Source organism: Humulus lupulus, chromosome 1, assembly GCF_963169125.1.
Source record: "Humulus lupulus chromosome 1, drHumLupu1.1, whole genome shotgun sequence".
Lineage (NCBI taxonomy): Eukaryota > Viridiplantae > Streptophyta > Magnoliopsida > Rosales > Cannabaceae > Humulus > Humulus lupulus.
The window spans coordinates 286,268,876-286,282,234 of record NC_084793.1 but is presented as its reverse complement, the minus strand read 5'-3'; positions in this window follow the sequence as shown (position 1 = coordinate 286,282,234).

Below are 13,359 nucleotides of genomic sequence, written 5' to 3'. Positions count from 1 at the left end.
GGGAGCTTTTAAAAGACTTTAAATGACCTAGGGGCAATAAGGTCTTTTCACCCTAAGGATATATTTAGCCATTGAAGGTTGTAGAACCTAGCCAAAACAGAGTAAGCTTCCTCTTCTCCCGTACACCATTTTCTCTTTATTTTCTCCTTGGATTTTTGAGCTTCTTTTGAGGATTCAAGCTAAGAAAGTGGACCTTGAGGGCTTAGAGTTGTGTTCCACCATTTAAGAAGGTTCTAAACTGAGCTTGAGGTAAGATTCTAGCCATTAAAACTCTGGTTTCGGCCCTGTTTTTCAATTGGTTTTTAGCTGGATTTTTTAGTTGGATAATGGGAATTGATGGGAGTTTTTGGGTAGGGTTACTTGGGTTATGATGCCTAGGACTTGTGTATATGGTTTTTGGGTTCATTTGGGGGTATAAATGAGATTTGGAAGCTAGTTTTTCAGGTTGGAAATGGTGGTGTCGAAGGAGGGAAAAACCAGGGTTGAAAACCATGGTTGTAGCGCTACAGTGCCCATCCATGGGCGCTACAATGCTAGCCAGAGGGTTTTCTATTCTGCCAATAGCGCTGGGGCGCTAAGGGGGTAGCGCTACAGCACTACCCTGCTTTTCCAAATTCTTGTTTTAGGCACTTTTGAGGGTTTTTGGCTCGGGGTTTCAATTCCTAAGGCTCGAGATCGAATCTACTCACCGTTTGGGTACTATTCGGGGTCCCGAGATTGAGGTTTAGGTCAATACCCTTTTATTGTTGATTTTCATTAATGGAAGTTATAATTGGTTATGACTAGGTAACAACTAAGGAATCAAAAGGTCGATCATTCTCAAGGGTCGTTCTTTTACTATTTCTCGCTCGAACCAGAGGTAAGAAAACTGCACCCCATATGTGACATGCATGGTTATAATTGAGGCATGTTGAGTGTTTAAATGTGGACATTGATTGCATATCAAATGCTTAGCAAATCTTGCTTACTTGCGAATGGCACTGACTCATTAGTCAGAATTGGCAATGGTGTCAGTAGTAACTGTGAAGCTGTGACTCATTAGTCAAGTTCGACAGTAGTACTGAGCACTAGTCATATGGTATTGACTCATAAATCAAGAATGGTCTTAGCATGTTTAACGTAAGCTGATAAAGATTAGATCTAATTGACATCAGCATTGAATGACTCATCATGAGCATTAATGTCGGACCGACCTCAAGTTCGATGAAAACTAAAAGCGCTTGTCTAGTCTCATGACTAGTCACTTAGAGTCAGGGCCAGAAGGTCAAGGTGACTGCATCATCACATGGCTATGGGTGCTGAGCCCACGTTAGTGACTCACTCATCAGTCACTCATCTGTTTAAGCTAGTGACTCACTCATCTTGTTTAAGCTAGTGACTTACTCATCAGTTACTCATCTGGTTTAAGCTAGTGACTTACTCATCAGTCACTCATCTGTTTAAGCTAGTGACTTACTCATCAGTCACTCATCTAATTCAAGCTAGTGACTTGCTCATCAATCACTCATCTGATTAGGGTTACAAACCCTAGCAAGGTTACCAAAACCTTGAAGTGATATTCACTCATTTGTTTAGGGCTATAAGCTCTGTATGATTATCATGATCATCATTTGATATTATATACATGCATTAATGAGTTTTCTTGCTGAGCCTTGGCTCACGGGTGCTATGTGGTGCAGGTAAAGAGAAAGAAAAGCTCACCCAGCCTTGAGTGGAGAGCTTAGGTGGTGATGTGTACATATGCGGCTGCTTGACCACCACGACCAAGGAGTTTCTCAGAGGTACTAGGGGGTTAACCCTATTTTTGCCGCTTAGGTTTGCGGGTTGTAAATTTTGCACTGTAATGACCATTTTGAATTGTAAATAACTTGTAAACGCTTTTATGGGCCCATGAACAGTTTTATGTTTTAAATAAAATATATCATTTCCTTTTGATTGGTTTTCACCTTAGCTTGTTAATAATACCTAGATTCACGTTTATAACCAAAGAGCTCGATTAGCGAGTTAAGCACAGTTCAAAGCTCACAGTAATGGTCTTGGAGTAACCAGAGCGTTACAATAACTCATTGTATTTTATCCTTAAAACACTTAGTTCCTTGTAAATGATATTTCAGTAAACTAAAATTAATTACTGAAATGAGATCTCTATCATTTAGCACCTTGAACAAAACTAAAAAGAAACCATCATTTCACTTCTTCACCAGAAGCTATAAATATTTGTATCTATGATTAACACTCCCACTCAATTATACTACCAAGTTCCCAAGATGTAAGTATGGGCTAATCCGTAGGGTAAGCTGGTAACGAACAAGTCAAAGAACTCAAATAATACAATCAGTTAGAATACTAACCACTCAGAATTGAGATTGAATTGACCTATGGTCAACTATATGATATGACTAGAATAGATAATAACGATATGTTTACTTATCCTATCTACTATCAATATCGGCCCAGTCCGATGTAACAAATACACCCGATCTTATCTACTTTGCTAATGTTCTGGAAAGAACATAACACTACAATGTGTAAGTAGATCATATCGTAGATTTGCAAGTCATTGTAAATCCTATGCACTGACTAATCTTAGGACTAACTTATTTTGAACATATAATCATATTTATATTCCACTGTGATTACGTCACTATAAATACAATTAGCTATATGCTCGGGATTTAATAAAAGTTTATATTAAACAAATAATCATGAAAATAAAACAAGTGAGCAAAGTGATTGACCAGGTCAAAAAAAATATTTCTATTCTTTATTGATAATAAAATGAGATTACAAAAAAATTGGGTTTTAATTAGAGCATAATACCCCAACAGTATCTTGGTGCAAAAGGAAACCAACGGTGTCCTTGTCAAGCACTAAAGCAGAATATAGAGCAGCAGCAATGGCAGCTCAGAAAAGTACGTGGTTAATGCAACCGATGAAGGATATACACCAATCTACAGACAATGCAGTGCCACTTTATTGTGATAATTAGTCTGCTATTTGTCTAGTAGAAAATCTAATTTTTCATTCACAAACAAAGCATGTTGAGGTGCACTATCATTTTCACGAAGAAAATGTATTGCAAGAGGATCTAGAGATGCACAAAGTAAAGAGTGAAGACCAGGTAGCAGACTTGTTCACTAAATGGCTTAACACTACAAGATTTCAAAAATTTAGAGAACAACTCAATATGAAGAGCCGATGTTGAGGGGGAGTGTTGAAGTCACCACCGCCTTTCTAAGTTTTTTAGACTTTTCTAGTCATTGCTATAGTTAACAATATCATACAATATTCATGAAAGTTGTAGTCTTTGTTATAAAGATGATTTTCTAGATTTCTCTATCTATATGGCCAAGCCCAATAAAAAGAATGCTAGAAATTTCTAGCAAAATTACAGTCGGTCACCAAATTGACTTTCACCATCTATATATATGACTTTGGGTCCTTGGTGGTGTGTGTCCAAAGTGAGTACACAAAGTATTCTAAAGAGTGTGAGTATAAGTGATGTATAAGTGTGTCTAAAAGAGTGTGTGTGAAGAGCGAGAGAAGTTACTAGTGAGTGCTCCAAAAATAAAGTATGTATTGTGTATTGTGCTCAAATATTGTATCTAAGTCTTGGTGTAATTACTTTTGTAATAATAAAGTAATTACATTTTTCACATGTTGTGGTGTTCAACACTCGACTCTTTTAAATATACTACACATCAACTAAAACAAAGAATTGGAATGTCAGTGGTAGCATTGAAGATGATGGTTTTGCTACTCGATACACTAGTTTTCTTTAGGTTGAGGTGAGGAATCATAGTGACGACCTGATTGCAACTAGTCTTCCAACCTAGTTTTCTTTAGGTTGAGGTAAGAAAAACAGTCAGACCCACAGATTTAATATTTATATTGCAATAATAAACTACAAATATTATTTAAACCTACTAATAAACAATTTTGAATTTTTTTTTCCAAGAAATTCATATTCAAAAACCATTATTAGGATAATTTTTTAAAATTTGGAGCGAAATCTCAAAAAAAGCAACCATTCTTAAGTAATTTTGATTTGTAGTTGCTTTTTTAAAATATTTGTTGTTATCTAAGTAAATTGGTTGCGATCAGGTTGATATTGAATATATTTAAAAGGAGCATTTGGTTGTTATTATGGAAAAAAATTTATGAAAATAATAAGATTATGTTGAACTCTTTATTTATCAAAATGTATATGTTGTGTTTCTTTGGAATTGTAGCAGCGTTGATGTCAATGAAACTAGGATAAGAATTTTAAAGTTTTAACCGTTAACATTCTAAAATCAAACAAAAATAGAGATTATGTATCTTTTAGGGAGTGGAATCAATATCAATTCTGATACAAAGCAATGAGCAATAGGATGATAAAACCAATTATGTTGATTTCAAAGCAAGTGGAGAATTGATACTGGAAGATTACAAATATGAAGATCTTGTTCATAAAGTGTATCAGCAACTATACCGCAATCTAGAAACAATTGTCATTCAACAACAATATTATGTGAAACAAGACTACCCACTCCTAAAAATAGTAGATGATGACAATCTCATTTTTTTTACATGCAGTTGAAAATCAAAGGAACAACTTACACAAGGTATCTCTTCAGTGTGAACACTGTGGAAAATAAGGAAGCACATTTAGCCATTCCAATTTTTTGTTGGATTTGTTGGGTTTTGTGCCATTGTAAAACCATATTTCTTATGTAACACATTTTATTATCAATAAATAATAGAAATCATTATGCATATCAATTGAATTGCTCATGTGTTTTATTACATGATTATATATTTAATACAAACGTCTACAAAATCTTGAACATGTGTAACTAGTTACAATTATATTGACTATGTCACAGTGGATTATAGTTGTAATTATATGTTTAAAAGAACTAGTCCTAAGATTAATTCAGTGCACGTGATTTTCACTAATTTAGCAATCTACAATATGATCTACTCACACAATGGTGTGGTGTCTCATCCAAAACATTGGCCAAGTAGATAAGATCAAATGTATCTATTTACATCAGACTAGGACCAACATTGATCATTGATAGATAAATAAGTATCGTTATTATCGAATATAATCAATGTCACAATGTTGACCATAGGTCAAGTCAATCTCAATTCTGGGTGATAATATTTCTATTAATTATATTATCTTAATCTTTTAACTTGTTTGTTAAAAGCTTACCCAACGACATAACCTATACTTACATCTTGGAGAATTAATGGTGTAATTTAATAAAGTATTTATCATAGATATGAAATCTATAACTTTCGAAATAGAAGTATAAAGATGATTTCCTGAATAGCTTAGTTCAAATGGTTAAATGATCGAGTACTCATATATGTAATTAAGTTTATGGAATTATCATTGGCACTTACTAGGAGCTAAGGATGAAATATCAATGAGGGGTAAAATGGTAAAATTCACCCGACTCATTAGTAGGTCATCGATAGAAGATTGACTAACGATAATGGTTATAACAATGGATAACATATTTACATTAGTGGAAATACGTTCTATGAATTCAAGAGTCCAATTCCAAGTCTTTACACTATGCCAAAAGAGGGTTACGACGTCGCTTTTTTCCGTCGGTCCACACAATTGACCGACGAAATTGCTTCATTAGGGACAGTAGCATCGGTTCTGAACTAACACTACTGTTAATAAAAAATGATTGTTACTAAACTATCGTTAATGTTTAAACCGATGCTAATTAGTTTTAATCAAAACACACATTTTGATTTTATTGGGTATAGCATCAGTTCATAACCGACGCTAAGGTGGCAAAAGAGTCGGTTAAGAATCGACACTAGACCAAAAATATAACCCTCATCCCCGTCCTTCCCCTCATTCTCTCTTAACTGAAAGGCGATTTCAGCGATGGCGCCCCCTCGAACCCAACCCCTAGCCCATCAAACCCTGCCCCTCTCCCATCGATTACAGCCCCGTTCCCACCCTACTAGGGTACCCGAGCCTCTCTCCGCCCCTTTCATCGCCCCTCGCGGCCTCTGAAGCCCCAAAAATCCAAGAGGCTCCGACATTGTTGAAGCTTGCGCCCCTTGCAACCTCCACAACTCCGAGAGACTATGCCTCTCGCAGCCTCCACAGGTTTGGTCCGCCCTTCCACCAAGAGGTTAGTTTTTGTTAAATTTTTCAATTTTTAAGTTAATTATTTTTCAATTTTTTTAATATAATTAGGTTAAATTGATAAATTGGATGATTAGGTTTAAATTACAGTTATTAGAAATTGAATTTGAATTAAATTGGAGAATATTGATAAATTGATAATTAGGTTAAATTATAGTTATTAGAATTTAGAAATTAAGATTTGTGTAGTTGATATAATTATGAGAATTTAAAAATTAAATTTATTTTTAATAGAGTTAGGTTAATTTTTAGAATTTGAATCAAATTGAGAATTTAGATGTGAAATTATGAAATTGATAGTTAGGTTAATTTGGAGTTTTGAGAATTTAGAAATTATGTATCGAGAATTTTTTTTTTTTGTTTAATAAAGTTAGGTTAATTTATGAGAATTGAGACATTTATAGTTTGTATAAATTTTAAAAAAATATATATGTAATTATTTATAATTGTTAATGTTTAATTGTGGTTAGGTTTTTTTTTTCTTTGCAATTGATTGGATTTGGTGGCGATCCCATTTGACGGCTAAGCATTTATCTTGGACAGGGTAATTCAATGCAACTTTCATAGTATATATATATATATATTGAAAGATATAGTTATATTAAATTTAGTGGAATTTAGGATTAAAAGTTAGTAAAGATAGGTTCTGAGACTGTATGTTGTGGTGATATAAGGTTTGAATTATGCATGTTGATTGATTGTTTGATATTTGTGTATTATATGTTGTGCATATGTACTTTTTGAAATTAGGAAATGTTGTAGAAATAAGGGAAATGCTGCCCAATTTTTTTCAAGATAATAACATTGATAGTTATGCATGTTTCTATTGGTTGTTTGCTTTTTGTGTATTAATATGTGATGTCTATATGTAATATATGAATTTTGGATATGCTATAAAAATAGGGGAGACGTTGTCCAATTATTTTTTAATATATTAAATCTAGTCTTTGGCAAAATTTGAATTTTTTGGCTTGTTTGTTTTGTTTCTTAGAAAATTAACAATGGATAGAGATTGGTTATCTTCGCATAGGCTAGTAGTAAAATATTGGGAAGGTGTTGAGTATTTCTTGCAATTTTGTGCAAGAAATTTAGAAACTCTGGATTTTGTTCTTTGTTCATGTCTTAAGTGTGGTAACGTTGTGAATATTAAGCTTATTACAGTGAAGGAACACTTATTTAGGAACAGGATAGACAAGAGTTATAAGGTTTTGTTTTTTCATAGAGAAGTGATTAATCTTAGGGAGGAAGGAAACTCTAAGAAGAATAAGGATATTGATTTAGATTATGAAGAGGATTACAATGAAAAAATGATTGATGATGCATAATATGAATGTCGTGTGGATCCATAAAAGTTTAAAAACATCTTAGAAGATGCAGATAAACCCATATGCCCTAACTGTAAGTGTTTGGGCTCCAAGGTGATGCTTGCATGATTTTCAAAGAGGACAAACTTCAACTTTGCAATATGCAGAAGATTGGATCCCTTGTGATGTCGTGGTGGCAGAGGTATAATCAGTTTTTATAATTCTTCTAAGTTATTTTTCATAAAAAAATTATTGTTTGTTATTAATAAGATTTATAATTTCTGCAGGAATTTTCATACTATATTGGAGGGTAATGGGTTGGACTTGGCATACGCATTCATGAAATCATCTTTGGTGTCCACCGATGCGGGTTTCTTTAAAGCGCGTGTTGAAGCGCTTTGCAATCGAATACAAAAAATTCAGCCAGAAAAATTTATTATTTTCTAGTGAAACTCATTGTAAGTTATACATATATATATTTATATATATAACTAAAGTTTACTATACAAGCTTACATCTAATACAAATGTCTTTGGAAATTTGTAGGGAGAACTAAATGCTCGTGCTTATTCAGCCTTCCACCCATTCGATAGCGTTTTTGGATCCACTGAATCACCGTATTCACCCAGAGATCAAGCGGTGCATAGACGCATAATTCATGACTTTTTTTCTTAGTTACTTTAATAATTTCTTATATTAACTAATTAATTAAGGTCAATTATATTTGGTATAGTGCCCTATATTCATATGAGCTACAGAGAGGACAACCTTTGGTAATAAATTTTTAATCACAACTTAGAAGTTTTCAAATTATCTATATATATAATTGAAATGTGTTTTGTTATGTTTAATAGTGCCCACACCAGGATGATGACATCAAGTGTGGGTACTACGTAATGAAGTTCGCAAGGGACTTTGTTTCAGAGCCCAACCCAAAGAACCACTTGAGTCATCACGTAATTATTATTTAATTTATTAGTTATTATATAGTTTAATTTAACTTTTATTGTAAAATCATATATAGTTCAAGTCTAACTAATTTTTTGAATTCATTCGTAGTTCAAAAGCACAATAGTGTATCCACTTGAAGAAGTCAACATCATACGAGATGAATGGGAGGAGTCAATTCTACCTCATTTCAGTGTTTGATGAGAACTAGTGCTAGCTAGTACCTCTTGCATATATCGATTGGATTGAGTATGAATATTATTTTTTGAGTCATATGTCGATCTTGACTTAGATTAGTTTACTAGCTAACTTTTTTTTGTCTCTAATACATGGGCTTGGACTAGTTTTACGAATTATTTTTTTACTCTAAACAATGGTTAAGTTAGTAGATTTCGATAAGAAAATTAACTTAGTCATTGTTTTCCCTCTCGTGTATATGAATATTATTTTTTGAATCATATATCTCGACTATTGTTTATATATAGTTTCATATAAATATATACTTTTGATATGTATACGTGTTTCTGATTCTGTTTCTGCATCTAACTTGCTGCAAAAGAAAATGGTAGAAACAGATTGCATAATACAATTTTAAACTATATTAGCGTCGCTTCTGCACAGACGCAAACATATGCGTCGGTCTATAACCAACGCATCTGAGTCCCAGAAGCGTTGGTTACAGAGAAACGCATCTGAGCAATAGCGTCGATTATATAGACCGACACTTCTGCCCAGGTCAAACGCGTCGCCTGCAACAGTGTCGGTTCCAAATCCGACGCAATTGGCAAAAGCGTCAGTCTGTAACTGACGCTAAACCCCTATTTTTTAGTAGTGATAGTGGAGTCACGATGAATTAATAAGTTGTGAGATCATTTTTTCTACAAATAAACTCACGAGAACTTATTGTAGCTTATATTCATGGATCCATGGTCCCCACGTCGTCTTTGATTAAATCAAGTCTAAATGTCTCAAATAATTGATTTAATTATCAATTTAGAATATCAAATGGACTAGGTCAATTTTGTGATATTTACATGAATTATGAATTAAAGAAAAGAAGATAATTATTGTAAAATATTGAGCATATTTATTAATAATGAAAAATATGTGTTAATATTAATAAATAGTATTAAATCAAGTTTTAAATTACAAATAGTTAGTTTGAATAAGAATTTAATTAATTAATTATAAAATGGATAAATAAATGGGTCTTGAATTTGAGCCCATTGAGCCTTAAATTTAAGACACATCATGAACCCAATCCATATGGTGTGGCCGGCCATGATGGTGCATATTTACCTTTTATTTTTCAATTAATTTAATTAAGAAAATAAGTCCAATGTTGTGTCTATAAATAGAATGATATAGCTAGGATTTTCAGAGACAGTTGTGGGTAAGTGCTCAGTTATAGAAAACCCTAGAGATTACACTCTTCTAGCCACTCTCTTTTCATCTCCTCTAGATTTTTGTCTCATGTGTTGAGAAAATTGCCCACAGTAGTTAGACTTGATCAAAGATTAGCGAAGAAGGTTGTGGTTGCATTCTATAAAGTGTTTCAGTTTTTTACAATTCCTAGCAATCAAAAAAGGACAAAAGGATAGAAAACTGAAAGGGTGGAGTCTCATTAATTTCACTGCATATATGTAAGTAATTTACTTGATCTTTGTGTTTATAGTTTAATTTCAATATAAGCATGTTCTAGGATTTCTATTTATCCTTTTATTAAATCAGAAATCACATGATAATAATCAAGATGAGATATATTTTTCCTACATTTTCACCTCTAGAAAGTCAATAGTGACACAAAAAAAAATCGCACACATAAGAATTAATTCATGAACATGAAAAACAACACACAAGAACAATCTCGAATAAACACTAAAACAACTATGAATTAATCCAAAATATGTGCCAACAACGCAAGATCACCACAAAATAAACAACTAGTCAACATTGTAGTAAAAAATTTGAAGAATGAATGAAAGAAAGAGAGGGAGACAAATGTGTTGGGTACGAGAAACGAAAAAAGAGAGAGAATGGACAATGTATCATCAACAACATCTTGACTCATCTCATCTAAAGTGGAATAAATTGTTGCTTGAGCAGTAGAATCACCCTTTTTATCATTTGCAACTTTAAAAAAGAAACAAAACAAAATTAAAAGTTGAAAACAACTAAACAATAACTACAAAACATCTAAAAAGAAATATATTTTTATAATATAAAAATGACTTTGATATGTTGAAATGAAAACAACAATTAAGCAACTTAAAAAAAAATAGTGAACAACATAAAGATAATCTACATAACAACAACATTAAGATGACTAACAAACAACACAACATAAATTTAAAAGCAACAACACGAGAGTCAAAGCTTTTATTTGCAAATGGAGAGGTAGAACCATAGCTTGACCAAGTAGTAACCCTTATAAAGAATATGAGATTAAAAAATTATATTGATCTTTGGCAAAGAGAAAAAAAAAATGAAGAAGATGAATAGCAACTAAAATTGGTATGGGTATTGGGAAACGTGTAAAAAAAGGAAAAAAATGATTAAAAGATGTAAGAAGAAGTAGGTAGGATGTTATATTACTTACTAGTTGTTGACCATTTCTACACATATAATAATAATAATAAAGTGTGTGGTGCTCCAACCTCCAAGTGTCACAAACATGCACTTAAAAATGATAATGGACGGTAACACGCGACTCAAAAAAAGAAACAAATGAAGAGAAAGTGTTGTAAGTAAATAAGTAGAGAGACAATGTAAAAAATAAGAAATAAATAAAAAATATAACAAAAATAAAGATAAAAACAACATCTAACTCAAGAACATCAATATCACCGTAACATGACTGCAACATCAAAACAACTAATTGACAAAAATAAATTGAACAACAATGAACCAAAAGCTAAACAACAGTTGTTCAACAAAAGGAAATAAATGCATAAACAAATCATACTTAAAGAACAAAAAATATAAAAAAAAATATACATAACATAAATTAATTTGAAACCTAAACAACATAAAAACAACAATAATAGACCTCTTTTTTCGATTTTTCGCCATTCATTTTGGTTTGGGATCACCTTTAAATCCACTTAACCTCCTCAAAACATGAGATTTTTTAGGAATAGCAATTTTTGATACTTTCTTTGGAAATGGAGAATGTGAAGTATAGTTTTAACAAGTCATAACCATTATGAATAGGTGAAGAGTTCATTTAAGCACTAACTAGTAAAAGAAGATGTAGAAGAAGAACAATTCAAAATGGAGGTTGGGTACTTGGCGTAATGTGTGATAGTGAAAAGAAAACAAAAATAAAACAATGAAAAGAGAAAGAGTGCAAAGAGAGTGTTTGGAAAATGAGTGGAAAGAGAGTGTAAGAAAGTTGAAAAATAGTTAGAAGGAGAAGACATGTGATGTGATCATGGAAAGAGCGGAGAAAAAGGAGAGAGAGTGTAAGAAATAAAAAATAAAGAGTAATTGGCGGCGAAAAATACCTAAGTTTTTTAAAATTAGCAGTTTAATACCTAACTCTATTTTTTACGGCATAAATACATTCGTCAACATTTCTTGACAACCGTATGTACCTGGTCGTTAAGTGTCATATGAATGCCTACATGTCAACAAGGGATTGGTCTATGCTTAATTTTAAAAAAAAAATTATTTAAACATTTAAAATATAATAAAAATATGTTAAAATTAGAAAATATGATTTAAACTAAATTAAAATTAAAATAAACTTGCCGATAAAAAAAATTGAAATAAACTTGAACTTGTCTTCATCACCGACCCTTGACATTCATCAAGTCTCTTTTTGGTTGAAATTTCAGTTTTCAACAACGTCCCCCTCTTCTTTGTTTTGTCTTTTCTTCTTAATAACCTCCATTTTTGCAGCTTCGATTTACATAGAGAAGTTGAATATATAGACCACCATAAAAAAAAAAACATTAAAGGGAAGGAATTAGAGAAATAGGAGATCATAGTGTATATATATTTTATAAACTTTAAAGAGATAAGTAAATATATGCCACATTTGCAATTTTTTGAATGATATATTCAGTGTGTCACCACTTATTCACAGTAGGAAAGTAATCCCAAAGAATCTTGTTGAATTAGTGCTATATTAATCTTTTATTGTTTTTCCTCCTTGGATTACATAGAACTGTTGCTTTCTAATTTCTACAGATAGTGTATTAGCATATATCAATGATGTTAGCCCAACCCAAATAGAAGGCCCAATAGTTTTAGACCCGAAGGATATGCAAGGGAAGATAAGAGGCTGGATAGAAAAAGCTAGCCATGTGGGAGAGCCAACCCAGGTCCCAGAGAAAGGAAGCTGCAACGTGAATGAAGAGAACCAACCAACCAGCGATGGCGAGAGAGTGCGGGCGCGTGGAGCACGAGTGCGTGTGTGACCCCGATGGCTCAAGGAGTTCGTTAGGCTGGAGCAATGCTGAGGGGCACGGCTGGGAGAATATTTTCTGTTACCTGTTATTACTATCTTTGTATTTCCTAAACTGCTGGGTATATAAGGACCCTTTGTAACATAATGGTTTTTGTTGAATGAAATTGCAATTGACTTGCTGGGAGATTGGCCTTGTCTTGAAGAAGGCTCTTTGCCAACACTGGTGCTTTCATTGATTCTTCATCCCAAGCATGAAGAACGAAGAACTCGCCGCCATGATTCACGCTCTGGAGCTCAATTTCCAGAAACATTCGGAGGAACAATTTTCCTGATTCACTGCCAAACTGGATGAACAAGTCTCTCGACTCGATGACCGAGTCAATCAACTGCAATCGCCATTGGTGACACCGCAAGGAGGGAAAGGGAGCATGATGCACGGTCTGCATTCTCCTGCTGGGCAGACTTGCGAGGTGTTGTCGGAAAACTGGGACATGAATCACATCCTCAAGATTATGAGAGTGAAGGTT